The sequence below is a fragment of the Electrophorus electricus genome, chromosome 22, assembly GCF_041902795.1.
Source record: "Electrophorus electricus isolate QZ-2024a chromosome 22, ASM4190279v1, whole genome shotgun sequence".
Lineage (NCBI taxonomy): Eukaryota > Metazoa > Chordata > Actinopteri > Gymnotiformes > Gymnotidae > Electrophorus > Electrophorus electricus.
This window is the reverse complement of record NC_137518.1, coordinates 897501-912660: the sequence shown is the minus strand read 5'-3', so window position 1 is coordinate 912660 and position 15160 is coordinate 897501. Positions and strand designations below refer to the sequence as shown.

The following is a 15160-nucleotide window of genomic DNA, read 5'->3' as shown; positions in this document are numbered from 1 at the left end:
GGACGGTGAGTGTGTCATACGGCGGTCTGGGGTCCCTCGGTGTTTGTCTGGGGACGGCGTCTCCCCTCCGGCGGTGTGTAGGACATGGCGGATGAATTGGAGAATGTCATTATGGGTTATGGACTGTTATTGAGCACCAATCACTCTGGTGACCTCTTACCCCCAACAGAATGATCCATCATTTGTGCCTCTATCAGCATCTCCATGAAAATCTACAACTGCAGTCATGTGTCTTGGTTGGAAATCAGAAGAATAGAGCTGGTGTGTGTGTGTGTGTGTGTGTGTGTGTGTGTGTGTGTGTGTGTGTGTGTGTGTGTGTGAGAAGCTCTCAGAGCCAGCTCCTCTCTTCCCACCATTGGAGTGTATCATTGGAGTGTATCATTGGAGTGTACCATTAGAGTGTACCATTGGAGTGTACCATTGGAGTGTACCATTAGAGTGTACCATTAGAGTGTACCATTGGAGTGTACCATTGGAGTGTACCATTAGAGTGTACCATTAGAGTGTACCATTGGAGCTTAGCTTCAGAGCGTACATCATACCACTGCACCTGTGGCCCTTGGCCCCTTCCTGTGTGTGCATGATTGGCTAACTGACGCAGGCTGATGGCCTGCCTGTCACGCCAGCAGCTCTGAGCTCTGCCATTGAAGTCCTGGTCAGTCATGGAGCTCCTTCTGCTCCTCCTCCTGGACTTGTGTGATGCCATCTCCATTCGACACTTGACACCCTGCGTGTTCTCTCTCTTCTTCTCTCTCTCTGTCCCTCCGTGTCTCTCTCTCCCTGGCTGTCTTCCTCTCTCCCGGTCTCCGGTTATTTTTGGGAGCGGCCCTGAGCACTAGCTTGCTTCAAAGACAAGCGGAGGTGCTTTGTGTTTTATTTATTTATCCTTTCTGTTGTGTATCTATTATTTATGCCTTCTTCTGCCTCTCCGCGCGCGAGGTTGATGTCCTGAAACTGGCTGTTAGCAAGAGCCGATGAGCAGCATGGCCGAGACGCGCGACGACCTGTTCCCGTGCCGGAGCACAGACACGCGTGTACGAGACATCTGCTTCTGAGAAACTAGGAGAAGGGGAGAACTGGTCGGACCAGGCGGGGTGGAGGTGGGACGTGATCGGCTCAGTGCGGTATCTGCTGCCAGCTGATCTCTGCCTGCGCTTTCCTGACACATCTGTTTGTATTCGCTGTCTTAAGAGACATTTGTTGCCCTTTGCCAGGTGAGATCAGAAGGTAGATTCCCGTGATCGCTTCATCAAGAAAGGTCAGGAAAGGTCAGCCAAGCCCAGCCGGACGGCCACGTGGGATGCCGGGAATGTGGTAATAATAGCAAAGGGAAGCTAAAATAAGAGTTAAGAGCACACCAGCCTGCCGTGAGGTTGAGTGTGTGTGCGTGTGAGTGTGTGTGTGCGTGTGAGCGTGTGTGTGAGTGTGTGTGAGGACAGCGGACTGTTTCCTTTCAGAGAGAGTTGGAGAGCTCGCATGTAATTGGACGAGCCTGCTGGAAGATCCCTGGTCCTGGGGCGTCGCACCATGACGCCTCGCTCAGCTTCCAGTCCCTCCTTCGCTCTCTCTCTCTTCCGTGTGTTCTCATACAATGACAGAGAGAGAGGAGAAGAGGGAGGGAGAGAGAGAGGGAGAGAGAGGAGAAGAGAAGAGGGAGGTAGAATGGCGTTCATCATTGGTGCCTTTTTTTTAGACTGCAGGGCTAAAACAATATAAATAACATGGACCCTGAAGGACTGCTCTGACAGCCAGATGGGGTATTGATTCCTGGCATGGAGCTAAAATTGCCTGCCTCCCGGTCTCCACACACACGCACACATGTTGGCAGGTCTCAGAGAGTGTAAGGAATACCCTAAACTTGGAGAACGCCAGCAGTGATCGTCACATAGAAATACAGGAAGAGAGGACTCGACCAGCAGACCTGTACTTTGGTGTCATGAATGGCACTTCCTGGTACACATATCACGGCATGTCAGTCAGGTGTAGCTCACCCAGATCAGGTGTAGTGTAGCTCGTCCAGGTCAGGTGTGATGTAGCTCATCCATGTGTGGTGTAGCTCGTCCAGGTCAGGTGTGGTGTAGCTCCCCCAGGTCAGGTGTGGTGTAGCTCCCCCAGGTCAGTTGTGGTGTAGCTCTTCCAAGTGTGGTGTAGCTTGTCCAGGTCAGGTGTGGTGTAGCTCACCCAGGTGTGGTGTAACTCACCCACATCAGGTGTGGTGTAGCTCACCCAGGTGTGGTGTGGTGTAGCTCACCAAGGTGTGGTGTAGCTCTCCCAGGTGTGGAGTAGCTCACCCAGGTGTGGTGTGGTGTAGCTCACCAAGGTGTGGTGTAGCTCTCCCAGGTGTGGTGTAGCTCACCCAGGTGTGGTGTGGTGTAGCTCACCAAGGTGTGGTGTAGCTCACCCAGGTGTGGTGTGGTGTAGCTCACCAAGGTGTGGTGTAGCTCTCCCAGGTCCACTGAGAGAACAAGGACCAGGAGATTAAAGAAATTCACACGGTTGATGATAACGGCTTTCCAGTCCCACCCAGAGAGACTCGGCCCTGACGTAACGACTAATCTGCCTTCAGAGTAATTATACATCTCGCGCAGATGTAGATGGTGGAAAATTTGCAGAGATGATACTTGTCCAAAGAATTCACGTTTAGAAAGACAACGCAAACTCCATTATTCAGTGCATAACTCTTACATACATACCTGGGATCGCTAGTGACCTCTGACCTCATTTACCTTCTCTGTTTCAGTGTTCGGTTTTTCTATCACTTCCTTGTATATATTCCACCATCCCGAAACCCTTTTTTTTGCCATAAAAAAGAACAAACATTGTAAAATAAAATTTGGTCTGTATTAGATAAGTGACAAATAATGTATCAAAATTTGAGTATTTTGTTACGGTCAGTACATGTTGATATTTTCATAACATTTTAATAGTTTTTCACTGTCATGGTTTTTCGTGTTAGTAGTTCAGGCAGGTTTGTTAATGTGTAAGAAAGATTAATATTAATATGACATGAAGCAGCTCTGAACCTCTGATATTCAGTCTCCACACACTGTAGGTGTCGTGAAATGTGCCGTCGGTTGTGTGTGTGTGTGTGTGAGACGAAACATGGACAGAGATCTTCACCAGCAGCTGCACAATTCCTGGGGTGCATTCCAGGCAGGTAGTGTGTGTGATATCTCGGCAGCAGAGTGAACAGACATGTTTTAATTAGGATCACATGAAACCTGCTTTGGACAGTGTCCACGCGCTGGGCTTTGAAGATAAACCCCATCGTGTTCGCGTGGAAGTGTGTCTGTGTGCGTGTGTGTGTGGTGAGGGGCTGAGGTGGTCGTGTGTTGCGGGACACGAAACAACAACAGATGTCTTTTAGGTGAAGCGTTTGTCTTTTCAGGAAGCGCAGGGCCCAGTCACATGACCTACAGTGACATGTCTGAGGGACGTCCCGCTCCACGCACGGCATTCCCGTGCTGTTCTGGCCGCAGACAGACAGGCGGCAGAGACTCAGGCCTGCGTTTTGTTGAGCGGGTATTGTTGGACCGCCTTCTCTGTAGCGTCAGTGTCTCGGGGGCGTGGCCAGGGGCGGAGTGCGCAGTGAAGACAGCGAGCTAATTAATCACATACACAGCACGGGTGAATGTGTTCATGCCAGAGTGTCTCTGAGCCTGGGGCAAATGAGTGAGTAACCAAAAAAAACACGGTTTGTACTTTAACTTTGTTTATCTGTCTCTCCCTCACCAGGCCAGTGAACCGCGACAGAGATGAACTGGTCCATCTATTTGGCCGGCCATCAGAACCAGAGTGGGCTGGGACCGGGCCGGATGGTCCGTGTGTGAGCGCGCGTACGGAGCAGTTTCGATAACGCAACTCATCGGCCCGTTTCTAACAGGGCCGCGCTGATGCCCGTGACATTCTGATCATCTCAAAGAGGCTTCTTTGCCTTTATTTATTTATTTTAATTCTCTCGTCAGACAGAATGCTTTATTATTTCTCTGTACTCTGGTGCGCATGGCTGGCGTTCGGAAAGATTCCTCACGCTTTAGAGCAGAGAGCATCTTTGATGTGCACAGATTACAGCAGCTCGGCCAGTGCTGCTGTCTCACTGGGACAAAATGAGCCTGTATGAAACCGCTCTGTTCTTCTTTTTCCGAAGGGGAAGAATAAATATTTCACATTTGGCAAAGTGGCTGGTCTGCGTGGCGAGAGGTGGACGTAGCGTGCCCTTTTGCCGGCGGATGGCCCTGATCGCAGGTAGCGCCGGGTTCTAACACAGAGGCCTGATGGCTGTCCTCCTGCGGATGTTTGACTGCTCTTGGCAGTTCAGAACAGCTGTGTGAATGGGCATGTGTGCCTCGCTCTCCTCATTGGCGCTCTGTCCCTGAATTTCACAGATGCTGCGTGTATCTACAGAGGGTTTTCACCCTAGAATGGGCTTCCGGCCTGGAAGATTTACAGAAGCAGTCCTGCGTTCCGTCTGCTCCCCCTAGGCGTCGGGGTAGAGCTTTGGGATGGATGACAGGACAGGAGATCAGTTTCCAGCTTCCCTCCAGCTGGAGTTTAGCCAACAGAAGGTCTGCTGGTTGTAATTGTTGACCAGGACATGAGCACTGATAAAGATCTGTTATTGACTCTTTGAAACATTTGTTTTCCATTTACATTATTTGTCAATACCAGGACAGACCATGCATCAGGGAGATTTATTAACCCCATGTGCTCCTGGGAGAGAAGTGCTCACCAGCCACAGGCTGGAGTTTTTTCCATGATCCAGATGATTGGTTCTGGAGGAGCATGCTCTCAGGAAGGAGCCTGATTTGTTCTGGAGGAGCGTGCTCTCAGGAAGGAGCCTGATTGGTTCTGGAGGAGCGTGCTCTCAGGAAGGAGCCTGATCGGACCAAAACTCTCTGACTGTTCACTTCACCTCACTGCCCAAACTGGGCCGGGCTACTGAGATGTAGACATCAGGCAGTGGGCATCAGACAGATGAAACACCACCCCACACCACCCCACATCATCCCACTCAACCCCACAGCACCCCACTCAACCCCACATCAGCCCACACCACCCCAGATCAACCCCATATCAACCCACACCACTGAATCAACACCAACCTACACCACCCCACTCGACCCCACACCACCCCACACCACTCTACATCACCCCACACCACTCTACACCACCCCACACCACCCCACACCACTCTACACCACTCTACATCACCCCACACCACTCTACACCACCCCACAGCACCCCACACCACTCTGTATCACCCCACACCACTCTACATCACCCCACAGCACTCTGCACCACTCTACACTACCCCACACCACGCTACATCACTCCACATCACTCTACACAGTGGACATGCAGCTGTGCAGTAAACACACACTGTCATTAAGTGACTTTATGGAAATTCAATATTGGCCAGAAATAAGAGAGCGGCAAGGTTATGTGGACGTGGGTCAATGCCAGAGATCTGCGCTTGGCTGCGTTCCTGGGAACGCCTCAGGGAAAATATGATGAGAGCAGATACTGGTGTTTATTCAACATCCTAACAGAAAAAACATATACAGACAAAAAAACTAAACAAACACAAACAAAAACACATTAGTCAACTAAAACTCGCAGGGCCGTTTGTGACCGAAACAGTCACTTGGTAGCCATATGCAAATTCAGAAACAAATTCCCAAATTGAGATCATATGCCATTTACATAGTGAAACGATAAACAAATAAACATTTTTTTTCCCAAATATTAGTTAAAAAGAAGTGAATTAGTCGATGCTCAAGAGGAAACATATTCTAATTAGGCAAATTAGCTGGTTTGAACTACGTGAGCTGCGTGTGACTTTAGGGAGCTTTGTTTGTCCTTCCTGTGCTGTACATTCAGTTTATTCCACTACTGCCATCAGAAATTATACAAATCTGTTTGTTTTTCTTAATAAAGTCTTCATGCACACAGTAATTTATCCATTTAATGTACTGGTAAGACTATGTGTAATTTGTAAATAATATGTAAGAAAACTCACCATACCTATTGGGGGTGAGAGGAGAGGGGGTTGGAGGTGAGGAGGTTGGAGGTGAGGAGGTTGGAGGTGAGGGATTTGGACATGAGGGAGGTAGAGGTGAGGGGTTGGAGGTGAGGGATTTGGACATGAGGGAGGTAGAGGTGAGGGGTTGGAGGTGAGGGATTTGGACATGAGGGAGGTAGAGGTGAGGGGTTGGAGGTGAGGGATTTGGACGTGAGGGAGGTAGAGGTGAGGGGTTGGAGGTGAGGAGGTTGGAGGTGAGGGATTTGGACGTGAGGGAGGTAGAGGTGAGGAGGTTGGAGGTGAGGGATTTGGACGTGAGGGAGGTAGAGGTGAGGGGTTGGAGGTGAGGGATTTGGACGTGAGGGAGGTTGAGGTGAGGGGTTGGAGGTGAGGGATTTGGACGTGAGGGAGGTAGAGGTGAGGGGTTGGAGGTGAGGAGGTTGGAGGTGAGGGATTTGGACGTGAGGGAGGTAGAGGTGAGGGGTTGGAGGTGAGGAGGTTGGAGGTGAGGGATTTGGACGTGAGGGAGGTAGAGGTGAGGGGTTGGAGGTGAGGAGGTTGGAGGTGAGGGATTTGGACGTGAGGGAGGTAGAGGTGAGGGGTTGGAGGTGAGGAGGTTGGAGGTGAGGGATTTGGACGTGAGGGAGGTAGAGGTGAGGGAGGTAGAGGTGAGGGGTTGGAGGTGAGGAGGTTGGAGGTGAGGGATTTGGACATGAGGGAGGTAGAGGTGAGGGAGGTAGAGGTGAGGGGTTGGAGGTGAGGAGGTTGGAGGTGAGGGATTTGGACGTGAGGGAGGTAGAGGTGAGGGGTTGGAGGTGAGGGATTTGGACGTGAGGGAGGTAGAGGTGAGGGGTTGGAGGTGAGGGATTTGGACGTGAGGGAGGTAGAGGTGAGGGGTTGGAGGTGAGGGGTTGGAGGTGAGGGGCTTGGTGGTGAGGGGGTGGTGTTGAGGGGGTTGGAAATGAGGGAGGTGGAGGTGATGGAGAAGAATCTAAAATCTGCCTGACCCCTGACCCCTGACCCCTACACCTTCTCTGAGCCAATTCCACACGTGCCAGCTGCTCAGGACAATAAAGCAGCTCTAGTTCTGAACCCCCCAACCCTTATTTTGCTTTCGTTTTCCCACACTCTGTTTTGGCATGTGCATGGCAGCCGTGAAACAGCACCAGCCAAACGAGACCGTGTTTCCACGGCATACGGGAGGAGGCGCCGTAGCAACGGTGATGTTGACTGCTCTCTGGACTGTAAGCGTTCCCCAGCAACAGACAGAGCAGTGCTAATGGATAGAAGAGATTAATGCTCACGCCATAATTACAGCTGTTTCAGCCCGTAATCGTGAAGTCTGGATGGGAGTTGACAGAGGTGCTAACAAAAGCGACTTGTTCTGCCTCTTCAACAGAAATCCTTCCTCACAATAACCATAAAAAAATCTCATTTTCCAGTGACTATTAATTGTAAATATATTTTGAGAAACCGTAATCGGCTCGGTTGTAAATGCCAGTTAAAATATCCAACAGCAGTGATGTTAATATTATTCAACATGTTGGCCCAGCTGTCCAGTAACAGCATATGTTGGGTAAACAATCATTTGATACCGTGAGCTCGAACAACAGCTCGGAACAGCGTTAGGGTTACGAGGAAGTTCTGCTCTTATGTTTCAATCAAAGTGTTTTCCCATGTTTGGAAAAGGCAGAGTCATCGTTTGGCTTTTCCAACACGATCACCGTTCGTCAGGATGAAGTCGGTTTATCTCATTACAGTAACCAGCTCCCGATTTAGCATCTGCACTTAAACGTAGCTTCGACACACATCTCTGAGGATGGAGAGATGGCCGAGAGGGGCCCATGAAGAGAGCAGGAGACGAGTGGAGGTGCATTACAACTTAGAAGCGTCCCTGAAGACAAATGACTCCTCTGGAGTGGCTGGACAATCTGAATGAGACACCAAGTCTTCCCAGTGCTTATGGACTCCTTACGTAAGTCCCCTCGCTGGCGTGGAGTTCCAATCGCTCAGCCACTTACCTCCAAACCAATCTCCCAGATTGTATTACACTGACTTTTACAAACACGCACTCCGGATCAGAGGAGACGCTCACATTCATCAGCACGGCCGCGCGGTGACGTCACGCAGGTCCTGGGGGGGCCGGGCTGACCCGGGTTCTGCTACTGCAGTTTTCTCTGCACAGCAGTGCCGTTCCTGGTCCTCAGGGAAGTGTGCTCAGAATGACTCATCAATACTTGTTACTCTGGTACAAGTGCAAGGATAGGGTTATTTATGCCCTCCATAGCTCTCACGAGAGTTGTGCTTTCAACAGAAGCATTGAGGGTTGAGCACAGGATAATTAAAAGTGTTTGGTAGGTTTATCTTCACAGTTTGGGGGTGGGGGGGTCCTTCATTGCCACTGATGGGCTTGTGTCTTTATAAAGGGAACAGGGAATGACCGATGTGCTTACAGGAAGAGGTCAGAGGGGAGATGTGAGGGCAGAGGGGAGATGTGAGGTCAGAGGGGAGATGTGAGCTCAGAGGGGAGATGTGAGGGCAGAGGGGAGATGTGAGGGCAGAGGGGAGATGTGAGCTCAGAGGGGAGATGTGAGGGCAGAGGGGAGATGTGAGGGCAGAGGGGAGATGTGAGCTCAGAGGGGAGATGTGAGGGCAGAGGGGAGATGTGAGGTCAGAGGGGAGATGTGAGGGCAGAGGGGAGATGTGAGGGCAGAGGGGAGATGTGAGGTCAGAGGGGAGACGTGAGGGCAGAGGGGAGATGTGAGCTCAGAGGGGAGATGTGAGGGCAGAGGGGAGATGTGAGGGCAGAGGGGAGATGTGAGGTCAGAGGGGAGATGTGAGGGCAGAGGGGAGATGTGAGCTCAGAGGGGAGATGTGAGGTCAGAGGGGAGATGTGAGGGCAGAGGGGAGATGTGAGGTCAGAGGGGAGATGTGAGGGCAGAGGGGAGATGTGAGGTCAGAGGGGAGATGTGAGGGCAGAGGGGAGATGTGAGGGCAGAGGGGAGATGTGAGGGCAGAGGGGAGATGTGAGCTCAGAGGGGAGATGTGAGGGCAGAGGGGAGATGTGAGGGCAGAGGGGAGATGTGAGCTCAGAGGGGAGATGTGAGGGCAGAGGGGAGATGTGAGCTCAGAGGGGAGATGTGAGCTCAGAGGGGAGATGTGAGGGCAGAGGGGAGATGTGAGCTCAGAGGGGAGATGTGAGCTCAGAGGGGAGATGTGAGGGCAGAGGGGAGATGTGAGGTCAGAGGGGAGATGTGAGGGCAGAGGGGAGATGTGAGGGCAGAGGGGAGATGTGAGCTCAGAGGGGAGATGTGAGCTCAGAGGGGAGATGTGAGCTCAGAGGGGAGATGTGCGGCCCTGCTCCACTCAGCTCTGTCTGGGCTCAGAGAGAAGCAGACAGTGAAGAGCCCTCAGGAAAATCCTCTCCAGGCTGGACTCAGGCAGTCCAGCACTGTCCAAATCAGCTCTGAGAGTTAGAAGGGTGTGTGTTACGTTGAATGCGTGTTAAGTTGGGGAAACGTTCCAGAGCAGCGTTCCCGGGGTTGGGGTTCTGACACGGACAGCTCCTCCAGGAACAAGGCAGGAGACCCTGAGCTCCGAGCCAAGGTGTGAGGTATCCAGGGTCAGAGCGGAGTCTGAGCTGAGCTGTTCTTATCCATAGTAACGTCTCTTTATGGTCGTTAGCATGCACCACTGAGGTGTTTGTTCTGTCCTGAGCCCCTTTGGAGCTCAGTAAAGCAGGTCTGTAAGGGTGCACGCTGCCTGTGAATCACAACACTGCACTATTTTACTACGCGACTCTACGACTGTCTCCACTGGATTATATCAGGTTTCTGTGGATCTGCTTGCTCAGTCAGGTGCCCTGCACCCCTCAGAGCAGCTTAAAAGGTGGGGCGCTTAGGTGGAGCACAGGTGCAGTGCCTTGTTGTGCTTTCTTGCAGGATTCACTCATCTAGACACAGTAGAAAAACTCTTTCAGTGAGAGTAGCAGATGTCCATTGTCTTCATGAACGCCCAAATCTAACAGCCAGGTAGAACTTCCAACCATAAAGAAACAAACCGAATCACCATAATAACGGCAGGCAACTGGCTAGTAGTTTACAGTGGAACTACCACTGAAGCTGGGGGCTGTCTCATGGTAGCCTCATGGAACGTACCAGTAGAAATGTTGGTTTTTTTCCATCACATTTTTAGTGTGGGAGACTCTGTAAACAATGTTCAGTGTCCCATCCAAAGCAAGTCTGCCTAACTTTGTTTGGCTTTTGATGGCCAGTGAGCTATAAATTGGTCTCATTCCAGTATTATTGCATGTACATACATCATCTGCTCAGCAGCCTGTCGTGGTAAACTGTGCGCTATTTACAGGGACAAAACCCTGTATTTTTAAAATACATTTTCAGTCCTAACACGGATAACTGAAGCCTCCTGAAGAAAGGCAGTGTTGAAGTTGGTTAAACATTGTTCCTAGAGTTAGTTCTGAATCTACGTTTACCTCTTTAAAATTTACCCTTAATCACTGTCTGCTGGAGATCCTTCCTACGCAGCTCCCTGGATCACAGACTGTGTGTGTGTGTGTGTGTGTGTGTTTAGATCAGATTTGTCTGTGCATTTTTAGTGCTTTTAGCAACTAACTGCAGAGAACCATAAACAACCGCATGTGTCCGAGAGCTTAATCCAGTCCAGTCTGTGCCGGCAGGTGCAGACTCCACTGCCTTTGAGAGTGGCGGTAATCTGCTGGGATTAACACAAAAACATGACCTGATATATTCTTGACATTACACCGAGGATGCTGTACCTGTCTCGAGACAATCTCAAGGCAATGTAATAGGCGTTAAAACAGATCTGCATTGGGCACCCAAGCCTCGTACCACAGAATAGACAGACGTGAACCCTGTTAGGGGTGAGAACATGTCAGGAATAGCGGGAGGGGTCACGTGATGAGGCCACACCTCAGGGGCGGGGATGAAGGCTGAAAACACGGTAATCGGGTTTGTGACGTGCTGCTGCACTATCGATTCGAGTTTGGACTCCTAATTCTCAAAGACTGGAAGGATAATATAGTGTAAAGGTCATTTTAGAAACTGAAGCAACCCAAGGAATTCACTTTATCAAATATATACTACACTTAAGGCTTCCTGGATTAATCCAGCATTTGAAAACTTCAAACCTCCAATTACAGACAAAACAAAGAACAAGATCAAATGTGTGTTTATCTTTTTCAAACACTTTTGGGACCCTTAATGTGTTTTCCTTTTTAAATAACATGAAAGCTTTCTGCACACTAGAAGAAAATCTTTCCTCCATAAATCACTGTTAACATACTGGAAGCCTTAAGACTTCCTTTTCCAAATGAAACTCCTTTCTGTGTGTCCACCTGTCTCCAAGTTCTAATTAAAATTCAGCGAAGGGTGTGGTGTCATGTGTTTCCAGGCTGGGGTATTTGGCGGTGGAGGGGTTCGTGGAGCTGGAGGCGGAGGTGTGACTGGATGGATGTGTGGGGTTTCAGATATAAAGAAACCGTGACGATGGAAGTTTAAAAAAAAGGAAGCGAAAAGAAAAATAAATGGCAGCGCGTTGGAAAGAATAGAAATGGAGGCAGACCAGAGCGGGGTTTCTGTGGTGATAACCAACCCCCCGCACGGAGCAAAGGCAGGGCCAGTATAAAACCTCATTACTGTGGTGTCATGGAAAATGTACGCACTTCACGCTCCGTGTAGCAGCACTTTGGCTTGAGAAGCACTGCTCCGGTTGGCTCCAAGCAGTTTTCCCCACGCAGATCCTCTTAACAGGAGCACACTCTCCTCGGAGCAGCTAACACCTGGTGCTGCCATCGTCTCCGAGCGCTGGAATGCGTGGCGGGCGGTCAGGGCCTCTCCTGGCTTGCTCTGGTGGCCTGCACGCTGTTTACAGTGAGCACGCGCTTCTTGAGGAGTTCAGCTCTGACTCTGCGCCTGGATGAGTTTCTGAGGAGAGTCTTGCTCCTCTGTAATTGCCTGCTGAACTCATTAAATCCTTTGTCAGGTTTTCTTACCCACAAGGTCTGTGTTTAGCGGCAATGTGGGTTGCTTTGTTTTTTTGGACTGAACTGTTGGTTTCTCCCCAGCAAAAAAAAGTATGTGTGTGTGTGTGTATATATATATATATATATATATATATATTTTTTTTTTTTTAAATATATAAATATCTATATTTAAAATATATATATATAACTATTTAAAATAAATAAATAACAAATAAATAATATTTTATATATATATATATATATATATATATATATATATATATATATATATATATATATAAAATATTATTTATTTGTTTATTTATTTATTTTAAATAGTTGACCAACAGTCGGTTGTACGTCCACTTCACTCTCAAACATGAAAGGTTTCATTAAAAATGTACACCATATAAAGTATAGACTACTATAGACCACTATAGACCACTATAAACCACTATAAACCACTATAGACCACTATAGACCACTATAAACCATTATAGACTACTACAGACCAGATCAGTGGAACCAGATTGGCTGGAATAATAAGAAACGTCCATGTGAAAGATGGCCATGTTCCCGACAACAGCAAGCGCAGACCCTCCGGAGTGTCTGTTTCTACCCCGTCTGCTAGCCGTAGGCCATACTGGACGACCCCTGTGCACTGCTCTGTTTCTGGAGGAGGGACTGGAGGTTAAGAAAAGAAATAAAAAAATAGAAAATAAGGAAAAATTGAGAAGCAAGGCCTTGAAGAAGCCACCACACCCTGACATGTTTGTCAACGGGGGCTGGAACCTGAACAGATTTAAGATGGTGCTCCGTCTTGACCAGCCTATCAGACAAATACAGACGTACCTTAAATCTCTGAGATGCTGGCCAGGAGGCCGGAGCATGTGCCAGCTACGTGAGGAGATGTTTGTGTCTGTGGGAGCAGAGAATAGAGACAGAGGTGCACCTTTACTTCCCTGTGTGTGCATGGGCTGGAATGGTTATATGCATCGGTCTCTCACACAGAGCAATAGTACAACAGACACTGCAAACACTATAGACACTACACACACAATATAGACACTACACACACAATATAGATACTACACACACTATAGACACTACACACACAATATAGATATTACACACACAATATAGACACTACACACACTATAGACACTACACACACAATATAGATATTACACACACAATATAGATATTACACACACTATAGACACTACACACATACTATAGACACTACACACACAATATAGATATTACACACACTATAGACACTACACACACACTATAGACACTACACACACAATATAGATATTACACACACAATATAGACACTACACACACTATAGACACTACACACACACTATAGACACTACACACACAATATAGATACTACACACACTATAGACACTACACACACAATATAGATATTACACACACAATATAGATACTACACACACTATAGACACTACACACACACTATAGACACTACACACACAATATAGATATTACACACACAATATAGATACTACACACACTATAGATACTACACACACACTATAGACACTACACACACACTATAGACACTACACACACAATATAGATACTACACACACTATAGACACTACACACACAATATAGATATTACACACACTATAGATACTACACACACTATAGACACTACACACACACTATAGACACTACACACACTATATAGACACTACACACACTATAGACACTACACACACAATATAGATACTACACACACAATATAGATACTACACACACTATAGACACTACACACACAATATAGATACTACACACACTATAGACACTACACACACAATATAGACACCACACACACAATATAGACACTACACACACTATAGACACTACACACACACTATAGACACTACACACACTATATAGATACTACACACAATATAGACACTACACACACTATAGATACTACACACACTATAGATACTACACAAACACTATAGACACTACACACACAATATAGATATTACACACACAATATAGATATTACACACACAATATAGACACTACACACACTATAGACACTACACACACTATAGATACTACACACACACACTATAGACACTACACACACTATATAGATACTACACACAATATAGACACTACACAAACAATATAGACACTACACACACTATAGATACTACACACACTATAGATACTACACACACACTATAGACACTACACACACAATATAGACACTACATACACTATAGACACTACACACACAATATAGATATTACACACACAATATAGATACTACACACACTATAGATACTACACACACACTATAGACACTACACACACAATATAGACACTACATACACTATAGATACTACACACACACTATAGACACTACACACACAATATAGACACTACATACACTATAGACACTACACACTATATAGACACTGCACACACTATAGATATTACACACACTATAGATACTACACACACACTATAGACACTACACACACTATAGACACTACACACAATATAGATATTACACACACTATAGACACTACACACAATATAGACACTACACACACTATAGACACTACACACACTATAGATACTACACACACACTATAGACACTAGACACACTATAGACACTACACACATAATACATCAAGCAACGAAGAAATAAATACTCATAACTGTTAAAGCAGGTTGTGGAAATGTCCTGAGTCAGCATAACACTTATGAGGATCCTGTGCAGATAGAAATGTGAATATTTTTCTTTTGACACCGGTCATTTAATTTGACTGAATTTATTAAAGAAATTTGCTTGTCAAAAGCTTCTAAGTCCCTGTCTGGACTGGCGGTTTAAAGCTATTTGCTGTAATCCTGCACTGTGTTTTATCGCTGACAAAGCAATGTGTTATGGAAATTATATTGCTTAAAGAAACAATCATTTTCTACAAACCATTAAGAGAATTCCCAAGAAAATTGGAATCTTATAAAAGGAATTCAAAGCAGGCTTTCCAAATCTGGAGGCAGGGTGTGTGTGTCCACTGCCTTCATCACCATTTTCAAGTTGGGGTTTTTTGTTAGTTTTTTGTGGATAAAATCT

At 47.3% G+C, this 15160-nt stretch overlaps 1 protein-coding gene across 9 annotated transcripts in view; it reads left to right on the top strand.

The window, feature by feature from the left end:
- camta1b (calmodulin binding transcription activator 1b) overlaps positions 1-15160 on the top strand; it is a 228868-nt gene that overhangs the window by 44548 nt on the left and 169160 nt on the right. The gene's annotated exons all lie outside the window — the stretch shown is intronic.